This window comes from Nicotiana attenuata, chromosome 1 (genome assembly GCF_001879085.1).
Source record: "Nicotiana attenuata strain UT chromosome 1, NIATTr2, whole genome shotgun sequence".
In the NCBI taxonomy this organism is placed as follows: Eukaryota; Viridiplantae; Streptophyta; class Magnoliopsida; order Solanales; family Solanaceae; genus Nicotiana; species Nicotiana attenuata.
The window spans coordinates 9,677,372-9,690,567 of NC_031989.1; the positions used below are offsets into that span (position 1 = coordinate 9,677,372).

General features: G+C 40.1%; 1 long non-coding RNA gene across 1 annotated transcript; it reads left to right on the forward strand.

Moving 5' to 3' along the window:
* Positions 1,166-3,347, forward strand: LOC109236880. Its single transcript, XR_002069560.1, has 2 exons — positions 1,166-1,676; positions 3,002-3,347. It is a non-coding gene; the product is annotated as an uncharacterized LOC109236880 (long non-coding RNA).

Consider the following 13,196-nt stretch of genomic DNA (forward strand, 5'->3'; position numbering starts at 1 on the left):
GAGCGCGGGTATCCTGAGTGAGTGATATGATGTTGCCCGAGGGGCTGTTCTTGATTCATGTTGTGCCCGAGGGGCTGATTATGAGTGATTTTAAGGTTGCCCGAGGGGCTGGTTCTGAATGATGTTATGCCCAAGGGGCGGTTTATGATATATGTCTTGCCTTAGGGGCTATTTATGATTTTTATCATTCTTACTCTAGACTTTATTGAATCTCTATTGAAAATGTTAGAAAGACATTTTTCAAAGGAGTTTTGTTGAAATTAGATTTTAACAAGATAATTTGATTTATATACTATTTTGGAAATGTATTGTACTTACTGTGGTGCTATGACGTGGATTTATGTGTTTTCTTACTGCTCAGTCTTTATATACTTTTATTACTTACTGAGTTGGCATACTCACATTACTCCCTGCACCTTGTGTACAGATCCAGGAGTTTCGGGACGTGATAGCGAGCGCTGATCCATCATCCATCGCGGATACCCGGAGTCGGAAAGGTAGTTGCATGGTGATCGCAGCCTTGCTCTTCTCCCTCTTATCTTCCTTAGATTGTTTCATTATTTTATTTCCAGACTGTGATAGTCTTCATTGTATTTAGACAGACCTTAGTAGAGGCTCGTGACTTGTGACACCCCAATGTCGGACTTATGTTTCTTCCGCATTGTTATTTAGACTCATGTTGTGGGATTTTATTAAATTAATAGTTTAAAACGTCTTATTTTAAAATATTGGTTTGATTTAGGGTAGTGTCGGCTGGCCTAGTTTCATAATAGGCACCATCACGACCGGGTTGATTTTGGGGTCGTGACAAATTTAGAATCTAATTTAGGATTTCTATTTGGTTTGTTTAGGATTTTTAATTTAGTTAGAATTTTTTTTAAAAAAAATCAAAAGAAAAAAAAAAGAAGAAAGAACAAAGAAAGGGAATTAAAGGAAATGTTTGGTCTTGTTCATAAAATTAGGCCAAAAGCTCTCCATGGCCCAATTCACTCTCCTCCACCCAAGCCCAGACCTCCCCAAAGATCCGATCAGCCTCCCCCAGCCCAAAACGACAGCGTTTGGACTAAACTAATCTCAGCCCTCCTTTATTTTGATCCAACGGTCTGCAACTAACTACTCTTACCCTTTAAAAGTGTCAGACCTGATCCCCCTAACCCCTAAAATTTATTTCATTCTTCATCTCCATCACCCCTAATTTAACCCTAGCCGCCTTCAAACCGCTCACCACCACCGGTCGGCGGCACCACCCCAAACCTCCCCAAAACTTCACTTTATAACCCTCATCTTCCCCTCAACCCTAATCCATCATCATTTTTCCCATAAAATCACCCAAACGCCCTGAGTTTTAGATTTGAGGAAATCAAGAAAACCTTCAGTCTCTTCCTTTATGTTTTTCTTCGAGTCATGGTTTGTTTAGCTTCAATACCAAAGACTGCTGCCTTGACCATCTACGAACTACTATTTCATGGTATTTTTAAGTTCATGAGGTCTTCAAGAACAAATGTTTTCCATCACATTTCACTCCCTTTGATGTTCAGTGCTCAAAGTTGTCATATATAGCACTAAATGTGCTTTCGAGTATTAAATTAGTGTTCATATGACAAAATTGAACACTGACCGGATTCTTCTGCTGGAGCTTGGTCAATCACCAGTCCTTCTTAGCTAGCATTTGAGTGGTAAATTTTTTTAATTTTTCTCTTTATCTGTTTCTTTGTTAATTTCATTAATTTCTTGTTTTGCGCCCTCTTGTCTCTTAGTTTGGTTAGACGTTTGGCATATTACTTGTTTAATTGTGTGTTTTGCATGGTTAGTATTAGTTGAATACAGTAGTTAGTCACATATTTGAATTAGGATTTTTATTATTTAATTGCTTCATCTTTTGCATTAGCATTTCCAATTTGCGTGATAGTCTTTTTTTATTTTTCAGTTAACGAAAAATTTAAAAAGGGATTGAGAGGGAATTAGGAAAATAAAGAGGTTTCTTGTTGAGCTTTTGAGAACTGTCAGTAGGTATTAGAAAGGACTCAAGTATATTTAGATAAACTTGGAGTGATAAAAAGGGTAAAATACAGAATTTTAAGAGTGGAAAAATAAAAGAAGCTTCTAGGATAGGGACATCTGTCCCAATTTATTAAGAAAGATGCTGAAAAATAAATTTAAATATCTGAAAATAGGGACAACTGTCCAAGAAATTATTGCAAAAGATGATTCATTTCCAAAAAAACTAGCTGACATCTCATATATTCCTTCCCCTCATACAACAGACTCCCTACACTCTATAAAAGGATAAGAAATCTAGAATTGAGGGGGGGTCATTTTTTTACACACGAAACTCTCTGCATTTTTTTTTTCTTTGGTTCTCAAAAGAAAATACTCATAAGAATTCAATCTAGAGATAGAAAACAACAAACAAAAAAATTCAAAGCTGGTCTTCTTTTCACTTTTACTGGTTTTACTCCAAGTCTGTGTGGATTTTGAATTGGTTGCTGGGTCTTTGGGTTTTGGGTTCCTTGAATTCTCTTGGTTCCAGAAATTTGCTGGTTTATTTTTGTTGATCCTGGTGATGATGTTTACTATCGCTGCCTTTGTTTGGTTGCTGCTCAGTTCTGTTGTTTTTCCTTCATTCCCTCTTAGCCGTTATTTGGCTTTCAACTGACTCATCTGCTGTTTAGGTATTTCTCACGATTCTGTACAATAATTCTGTTTCAAAAAATGAATGTTGATTTGCTTTTTGTTAATGTGCTGTTGTGTTCTTAACATATAGACCTGAATCTTAAAGTAGCTAGTTGGTTTCCTTGTTGTTAAGTTCGTCTTTGCGGCAGATCTAACTTGGTCTTAATGATATTCTTGTGTGTTTTAGCCTTATAGTTTAGCATGATTGCTATAAAAATGCTATTTAGTTTGTCTTGTTTGGATTGACCTTTGTACTGCTTTTTGTTTTTCTCCTGCCTGTAAATAGCCTGATCAAATCTAACATGCTGATTATTTGTGGAATTGCAAGATTGGCCAAAAAGGTTTATGAAGGATGCCCAAATGGCTATATCTTTGTAAATTTGGGAGTGGTTGGAAAAGGGGAAGAAGTCACCAGATTGAAAGCATAGAATTAGATTAGATATTGTTTTGTATAACGGAAGACTGCCTTGGTTGAATTCGAATGTCGTTCATGCTATCACAGTTTCATGCAGTTTGATTCAATCAAATTTATTTTTTAGAATGAACATCCATGTTTAGCTTAATCCATAGTTAGCCTATTTTCTTATAATGATATGTTTTAAGATCCGAAGCCTCAAGACTCAAGCCTCATTATTACTGAACGTTGTGATATGAATTGTTTCATTTTTGAACCATTCGCTTTGAAGTTTTCAAATGATTCACCTGTTAATTGGCCACAAGACTATATAAAATTGTCCAGTGTGTTTTACTGTTAGTTTGTACTATCCCTTCTAGCCTCAAATAATGTAGAGAACGCAATATTAAATAGATTAGGATTTAATGCTAGACTTTGGTATGTTTGTTCTAATATTCTATAGAAACACTTTTACTTGCATTTTGATTTCTAGGTTCGTTTCTAGGCTTACGTTCATTAATTTTAATGTATTAGTTGGGCCGCACAATAACTAGCTTAATGATTTTAAAAGGCCCAAAACAGTCTTCCCTTAACAAACGAATCAGCCTATTCAAGATTGGGATGTGAATTAACCAAAGTGACCCGTCTTTTGTCGCTCCCTACTCATTTGTAGTTAAATTCATGAATGATCCCATAAATCATACACTTTCTCTACAACAACTTTTTCATAATATGCGGCCTTCCAAAATCTCAAATATAGGAAATATTCAAACCATGAGCATTCGTAGCTTTTCTCTAGGTGCGATTAAATAAATCATCGTGATTATGGGCACGGTTCCCGTGGCATAGTCATGATACCTAACCCCAATTCGAGTTTGCGTTTCACGTGACTCGACCTCAATTTCAAACAATAATAAAATAAGCGTATTGTAAATCGCGGGTGCGTTTCACGTGACGCAATTCTCAATATGTAAAAAAAACAAACGAGTGCGTGATATCGCGACTTGTTCAAGCAAATTCTATAAATACTAAAAGCGGTTAAAAGGTAAAAATGCATAATAGGTTTTTAAACATGTAACAAATCAGATAATTAGGCCAATTATTCATAGTTGAGCGACCATGCTAAAACCACGAAACTCGGGAGTGCCTCACACCTTCTCCCGGGTTAACAGAATTCCTTACCCAGTCTTCTGTGTTCGCGGACCAAAAAATAGAGTCAATTTCCTCAATTTGAGATTTTAAAATAAACTGGTTACTTGGGACACCATAAATTATTCCAAGTGGCGACTCTAAACTAATAAGTAATTCTATTTCGATTAATGTCACTTTTATTGAAAAAAACTCCCTATCCCCTCAAGAAAAAGGAGGTGTTACAGCTCTGGCGACTCTGCTGCGGACCGAACCTAGAATCTCTGATTCAGGGTTCAAGAATTCCAGCTTAGAATAACTGTAATACTTGGCTGTGTTTATTATCTGATTTTTTACGTGTTTGAGCCTAATGTGCTAAATGCCGATTTTTCCCGCTTTGATATTGCTTGAATTGTATATAAACTGTTACGAAACCCTCTTCTCTCTGAGTCTTCTAAATCTGCTAGGGACCAAACTCAGAATCTCTGGTTGAGGGTTCAAGAATTCGAGCTTAGAATAATTGTGATACTTGGTTGTGTTTATTATCTGATTTTTTTACGTGTTTGAGCCTAATGTGCTAAATGCCGCTTTTTACCGCTTTGATATTGCTTGAATTGTATATAAACTGTTACGAAACCCTCTTCTCTCTGAGTCTTCTAAATCTGCTGGGGACCGAGCCCAGAGTCTCTGGTTCAGGGTTCAAGAATTCGAGCTTAGAATAACTATGATACTTGGCTGTGTTTATTATCTGATCTTTTTACATGTTTGAGCCTAGTGTGCTAAGTGCTATGTTTTACCGCTTTGATATTGCTTGAATTGTATATAAACTGTTATGAAACCCTCTTCTCTCTGAGTCTTATAAATCTATTGGGAAGCGTGCGCTTCGTGTGGCTTCTTTACTATTAGAGTCATATCCTAACTTTAGAACGAGGTTCGGACAAGTTGCAAAGTCGGTGAAGCTTCCATATTCCCGATACGCTGCCCCCCTCAGCTCAAGTTGTCCGCTCGGGTAAGCCAGGTCTAGAACAATACACCCAGGTTTTAAACCTAGAACAACATAGCCTCATGCCGGATCCCTAGTAGGAATGCTTGTTTACATCACGTGCATTTGACTTTGGGGACTCAACACAGGATTGGGTCCGTCTAGGACAGGTGTACCCAAAAACTAAAAGACTATCCTGATACATTTTACGTGCTACTTGTATATTTATTTGCTCCGGCTTGTATGTTGACCGGATTCTAGAATAGGGAAGAAAATCAAGAAAAACCAAGATTGAGGTAGGAGAGAGAAAATCACCCGTTTTTTAAAATTCAGGTATCCGAAATATCCCGAAACACTGCCGAAATTTTGAATAAAAAAAGAAAAAGAAGAAAAGTCATTTCAAAATAAATCATATTTTTCTGTTGCATCAAAACTTACTGAACTACGCGGGTTTAATTCTCCCCGGATGTGGGATACGTAGGCAACCTTCATCAGGTCCAGCCCCGCTTTTTGCAAAAATAACCAAAAATATGAAAATGTCGTTATTTTGTCGTGAATAAAGTTAGGTGATTCCGCTTTTGTCCAAATATCCAGAAATATCCCGATCGAACGCCAGAAGGTTGTTTTTGCAATAATAGCCGCCTATGGCCCTTTTTTCTAGCTTTTGGTCATTTAGCAAACACAGTCCTAAAATCTTCCCTTCCGAAGTGCTGAAGGGCCGTATTTGCAAAAGTAACTGTGATTTGTTTTTAGTTGAATTTTGCAAAAATAATCTTTTCTGGTTATCTTTCAAACGAAATTCACATGTTTTAAACAGTCACCCTAATAATAAAATGTGCAGAATGAGCACCATTGAGAACTTACCTTTTCGAGTCGTAGATGAGATTCCATTAGGACTCCACATGTGGTGGAACGACCCGGGGGAGGTCAGCAAGCGTTTTGTGACAAAGGCTTTTGGTGGGCTCACCGGTCTTCTGAAAATTAAACTCAGGGTTGATATAATTGAAGCTTTGATACCGTTTTGGGATCTGGCACACAATGTTTTCCACATCTAATTTTGAGTTGACCCCTACGCTAGAGGAGATGGCAGGTTATGCTGGTCTTGACGGGAATCTCAAGCACCAATATCTAGTAGCACCGAGAATTGTAACCCCTCATATGTTTTTGGACCTTCTGAGCATTAGCTGGCAGGTTAAAGATGAAAATTTAGCCGGAGGATTCTGCACATTCCACTTCTTATACAGCCAGTATAGGGACCCCTGCGGATTTAAGGCTCCGGACACTAGTTTGAGTCATCAGGGAAATAAAAAAATGGGAAGCACGCAGAGGTTTAGCATTAGTAGTTGCATTTTTAGGCACTCTGATATGCCCAAGGAGTGACTGACATATAGAATTGGGAGTTATAGGAATGGCCAACTTTATGGTCAAAAAGGCCAATGACACTCTTATACCGATGATTCTCGCAAATATTTATCGAGATTTAACCATTTGTCGAGCTGGGACAAAGTTCTTTGAGGGTTGCAACTTGCTTTTGCAAATGTGGCTGGTGGAACATCTTTGCCATCGCCCAAGGTACATGAACTACGGTCTGACCAGACTCAATTGTATTAAAGAATATGGAAACCGAGTAAACAGTCATGAGTTGCCAGAAGGTACTGAGGCATGGTTCGCGTATTTAGGTTCTTTGACCGCAAACCGAATTGAGTGGACTTTCGATTGGCTCCCGGTCAATGAGGTTATTTACATGTTTGCTGGAGTGTGCTTTCTTTTATTGATGGGTCTTTGGAGTATTGTACCGCTCGGTCGTTTTAAGAATTAATGCCTCGATCCCCTATTAAATGCATTCTCCGTGTTTTTTTCTGCTATTATGAGTTTCTGGGAGGATTTAATTTTCGATAGTGAGATTTTCATATCAAGGTCGGAATGGAATTTCGGAAGTTGGAGAAGCTCCGTAGTGTTGAATGTGATGTGTGTGCAAAATTTCAGGTCATTCGGACGAGGTTTGATAGACTTTTTGATCGAAAGCGTAATTTGGAAGTTTTTGAAGTTCTTAGGCTTGAATCCGATGTTAAATTGGCGTTTTGATGTTGTTTTGAGCAATCCGAAGGTTGGACCAAGTTTGAATGATGTTTTAGGATTGGTTGGCATGTTTTGTTGAGGTCCCGGGGGCCTAGGGTGAGTTTCAGGTGCTTAACGGAAGTTAAATAGGACTTAGGAAGAATCTGAGTTTGCTGGACCTGTCGTAACCGCACCTGCGTGTGTGGGACCGTAGTTGCAATGCCGCAGAAGCGGCTAGGTGATCGCAGAAGCGAAATTTGGCCAAGGCTCCAGGACCGCAGGTGCGGCTAGGTGATCACAAATGCGGAGCCGCAGATGCGGCCAAGCGATCGCAGATGCGGACCCAGCCCGTTAAGTGAATTTCGCACCTGCGATGCCTTTTCCGCAGGTGCGGGGCTGCAGGTGCGCTCCCTTGACCGCAGATGCGGTAATCGCTGGGCAGAAATATGAAATTTCGAGGGTTCAGTTCATAACTTGGAAAAATCAATTTGGAGCTCGGGGTAGGGCGATTCTGTGGGGTTTTTGAAGAGAAGATCATTGGGTAACAATTCCTTACCCCTTTCTAGTTGTATTCCATTAATCTATTGTTAGTTTTATCGTTTAATTTCGAATTTGAGATGAAAATTGGGGAAAAATTTGGAGAAAGTTCTTAGACCTAAATTTTGTATTTTGATTGGGAATTTGACATTGGATTTGGATAATTTTGGTATGGTTAGACTCGTGAGAGTATGAGAATTCTGAAAATGTAAATTTTATCCGATTCCGAGACGTGGGCCCGGAGGGCGTTTTGGTCATTTTACCTAATTTCGCGTATTAGCTTAGAATTTATTTGTAGAATCAGTTACTTGAAGTGTTATTTACATTATGCAATTGAATTGAATAGATTTGGGTCATTTGGAGTCGAGTACTCGTGGCAAGAACGTGGTTTCAGATTGACTTTGAGCCGGTTCGAGGTAAGTGGCTTGTCTAACCTTGTGTGGGGGAAACTCCCCTTAGGATTTGGTTTGTTGATAATTGAAATGCCTTGTACGTGAGGTGACGAGTGCGTACTTGTGCTAATTGTTGAAGATCCATTTTCGTTAAGTAACTATAAATGTGATTTCCTTTTTCCTGTTCATACCGTGTGTAATTTAAGCCTGCTATTAGCCTAGGGAAGCATGTTTAGTTGACTTAATTGATTTACTTGCTCAAAGTGCCTTATTTGGATTATGTGCAGCATGCTAGGCTAGAAATACCTGTTTTACTTTGGCATGGAGATTTGAATTAAATTGAGTATTCTTTTTTGTTGCTGCTGTGTGCTTACTTTGGGACTACGGGACGGTATCCTGGGAAATCTCCCTGTATGTTTACTTTGGGACTACGGAATTGTAATCCGGGAGATCCCCCTACACTTTTATATTGGAACTACAGGACTGCACCCGGTAGATTCCCCCAGTACTGGATATTTACATTTGGGACTACGGATCAGGACTCCGGTAGATCCCCGTACATTATGAGTTGGACTACGGGACTGCACCTGGGAGATCCACTGGATATTTATATTTGGGGACTACAAGACGGTATCCTGGGAGATCCCCCGGTTGTTATCTCTGCGTTGAGCTGTATTTATTTCCATGATTACTTTGTCTCTGTTAAAGTTGTTGTTGTTCTTCTATCATGTGTTACTTTTTACTGTTGCACTTAAGTATATTTTCTTATTCTACACTGTTATATCTTGTATTTCCTTTAACCTCAGTAGGCCCTGACCTTCCTCGTTACTACCCGACCGAGGTTAGGCTTGGCACTTACTGAGTACCGTTATGGTGTACTCATGCCCTTCCTGCGCATGTTTTTCATGTGCAGATCCAGGTACTTCCACTCAGTCTTATCACACTTGAGGTGAAGCGCTTTGTAGAGACTCCGAGGTATATCTGTTGCGTCCGCAGACCGAAGAGTCCCTTCCTATTCTCAGTACTAGTATAGCCCTTTCTGCATTTCCCTTGTTGGTAGACATTTCTGGAGTTAGAGCTTATTATGTAATCTTTTAGCTTGTGATTCATGGGGTTCCGGATTTTGGGAGTGTTAGATTGAGATTCTTGTACTGTTATATGCCAGACGACATCTTAAACACTGTATAACTTTGTTATCTCGGTTTTTAATTATTTTCTTTCTGCAATTGTTTCTTTCTCCGCATTTGTTAGGCTTACCTAGTCGTAGAGACTAGGTGCCGTCACGATAGTTCACGGAGGGCAAATTGGGGTCGTGACAAGTATTCAGCCATATGTTCCGCATCGGGTCCTACGCCAATTGGGAAGATACCAAACAGTCCCTCATGATGAAGATTTGAGTCCACAGGTTATTGAACTATGCCCAAAAGCCGCATTCCCAGAAGAAAAGGTTCGCCAGATTTGACACAAATGTAGGTTTCTGGAGCCACAGACTCAAGTACAGGATTTGTCCTCGGGTGAAGTAGAATCTAACTACACGGTCTGGTATGGTAAGAGAGTTCGAGTCGATCAAGAGCCGGAATAGCCCACCAAAAATCCCCATGTCCAACAATTCACCGATGGAGCGCAAGAACAGTGGGTTTGGTTAGCTAAAGAGAAGAACTACCAGACCACTATAAGCAAACTAGAGGATCAAATCAGAAACCTCAAATTTGATAGTAGTTTGCAGGTTGCTGAGCATGAAGGGGAAAAGAAAAAGTTGGCTCAGAAAAACGAAGCCCTCCGGGCTTAGATTCAGAAAACGAAAATAGCCGCTATAAACATGCTAAGAAGCGAAAAAGATGAAAAACTCATAAGAAATCTGAGGCGAAAAGTGCATGATTATAGATTTGATCTGGCAAAGGACGAGGATGAATTGGCAAAATCTCGGGCAAAATTGACAAAGAGCGCAGAAGAACGGATAGGGTTTGTTCAACACTTAAAGCAAAAGTATGACAGAGGAGTCACAATCTTAAAGAAAAAGCTGACTACTTTTGAAAATGAAATGGTCCAGCAAGCAAAGAATTTCAAAACGGAAAGAGAGCATTGCTATACATTGATTTCTCGATTGGAAGAAGACATACAACAATTGCAAGACCAAAGCCATACAGCCACGCAGGTGTTGGAGGCTCAGTAGCAAATTGGACACCTGCTTCAAGAAAAGGGTGTCATTAGAATGAGGATTAAAGAAATCGCTGATTATGTTGTAATGAAGTGCCATGAATGCGAAGATATGACCAGGTCCATGTTGTTTGCTGCTTTGATGACCTTTGTCCATCAGGTGATGGCTGATGGCTGATTTAGAGTACCTTTAAGAAGAGATTGCACCCAGGCCCGCGTCGAGACCTACTGATGTCCTGCGGGCCCCCGGAGTACCATTGGAGGCTCTTATGTATTCTTGGCCTTTTTTGCCTTTGAGTCTGTATTCTACTTTTTCGATTCTATTCGTCTTTTCAAGTCTGTTTGTTTTTCTGTTTTGAGTTTGTATGTTTTTTATTTAATCGTCAGTATTTCCAAGCCTTTGTAATAGAAAAACCAAAAAAGATTTTATTTAATGAAATGTCGAAAAAACCCAAAAATTTTCTTTTCTTTTATTCCGCATTTATTCCCTGAACTACGTAATGATCTGATTCATGCGGCATTGTGATACGTAGGCAATCCCCATCGGATTCGATCATAACCATATACCATATGAGTGAAAAATAAATCAAAAAAGTATTTAAAAAAAGAGAGAAAGAAAAAGGAAAAAGAAAGAAAAGAGCAAAAAACAACAAAAGAGAAAGAAAAAGAATCAGGATTTGGAATCTGAGAAAAGAGATAGCAAAGTCGGGATGAAACACACAACCGTTACAAAAACATTTAGAAACATTTAACTGTTCAGGTGCATTGCATCCCTAATATGTGCTTCCCTATCTGTTAAATTTCTCAAACTAACCGGTTTGTTGTGTTTGCAATTAAGACAAGTCCTGTTTCAGGTGGTTGATTTTGTGGTAATCTGGCTTCCCATCCTTACTTCACAAGATCCAAAGGTAGTGTTCCTATGGCTTCCGAAAGTTACCTACCAATTATTGAGCTTGAGGATAGCCCGGTATCGGTTATCCCACTGTCAGAATCAGCAGCTGCTGAAGAAAATAGAAGGTTGCGTTGCCGATGTTAGAGATGTGGGACGCTTGGTACAATGGTAAAGAACCGCCCAGTACAATCCCCAGATTTCCTGAACTGCTTCCCAGAACGAGTGGAACCACCAACGTCCCCATCCCCGTAACCAACCTATTCGTCCAATTTGGGTACCCTACTATATCAGCCAATTTTACCGGTATGCCTTCTGAGGTTTGCCCCCAGGCACCGTTCCCAAGAGTACCTTCTACAGTGTTCACCGCACCACCAGTCTGTACTACGACACAACCAACAGTACCAAGACCATGCTTTGAGCCTCCAACTTTCACTTTTCATGTTTCGCAATTTCAGCTAGACACGGCTTATGTCACCCCAAACTCCCACCCTCAGCACCCACAATACGAGTCTCGAATGGAACAGGAAAGAACGGCAAGAAATCACGAGCAAGAAGAAATGGCTCGGAAGATTAAAAGCCTCGAACAAAGTCTTAAGAACATGCAAGGCCTGAGTGGTCAAAAGAGTGTCTCGTACTCCGATCTATGCATGTTTCCTCAAGTTCATTTGCCCGTTGGATTTAAAAAGCCAAAATTCAAAAAGTACGACGGGCATAGAGACACGATCGCTCATCTAAAAAGATATTGCAATCAGCTGAGAGGGGCGGGTGGAAAAGAAGAACTTTTGATGGCCTATTTCAGGGAGAGCTTGACGGGAATTACGCCAGAATGGTACATGGACCAGGACATCTCCCATTGGCATATATGGGATGACTTGGCTCGAGATTTCGTCAGGCAATTTCAATATAATGTTGATATAGCTCTAGATAGGAATTCCCTAACCAATTTCAAGAAGAGAACCGCGGAAAGCTTACGTGAATATGCTATCAAGTGGCGTGAGCAAGCAGCCAGAGTGAAATCGCCTATGGATGAAACAAAAATGGTCAATGTTTTCTTGCAGGCCCAAGAGGCCGATTACTTTCAAAACATGATGTCTCCCATGGGCAAACCTTTTGCAGAGGCTATAAAAATCGGAGAAATGGTAGAAAATGGCCTGAAAACTGGTCAAATCATAAGTCAACCTGCTTTGAGATCCACCTCCCAAGCCATCCTGAACAGCTCAAGAGGTTAAGAAAATCGAAAGAAGAGGGAAGAAGGAGCCATGATGGCTTCAGGTTCGAGAGGCCCCCATCGATCATGTGATCATTCCTACCTACCTCCTAGAACCCCACAACACTACTACCCTCATCAAGATGTATCATATGTCATGGCACTGCCCCCTATGCGGTGATGAATGCCCAACCCTATACACGACCACAACAGCACTACAACAAAACCGAGCTCCACATCCTAGAAATAACCATCCTCACCAAGCTCCATATAACCCCCGTCCACCACAAAACAATTACCAACATAATACATGCCCCGTGAGCCTCCCAGGAGAAACGACTTCATCCCTATTGGTGAGTTCTACTCTAGCCTATTTCCAAAATTAATCTAGATGGGTCTATTGCAACCTGTGCCTCCAAACCCGCAAAATTTGGGATTTCCATTATATCGGCTCGGTACTAGGTGTGCCTATCATTTTGGGGCAGAGGCTCATGATACGGAGGATTGTTGGACTCTCAAGAGGGCAGTTGAGAATTTGATAAAACAAAAACGAGTTGTGCTGAGGGACGAGGAAGTCTCCAATGTGACTAATAATCCATTACCGGCTCACAACAATGGGTCGGTCATTGGAATGATTTGTGATGATAAAGAGTTTGATCCAGCATTGAAATCTATCATCGCCATTGCCAATTCAGAGGCAAGACTTAAAGCGGCAGCGAAACAAGCCAGAAATGAGAAGAAAATCACTCCAATTCCTCAAGTCATAGTAAAAGCTG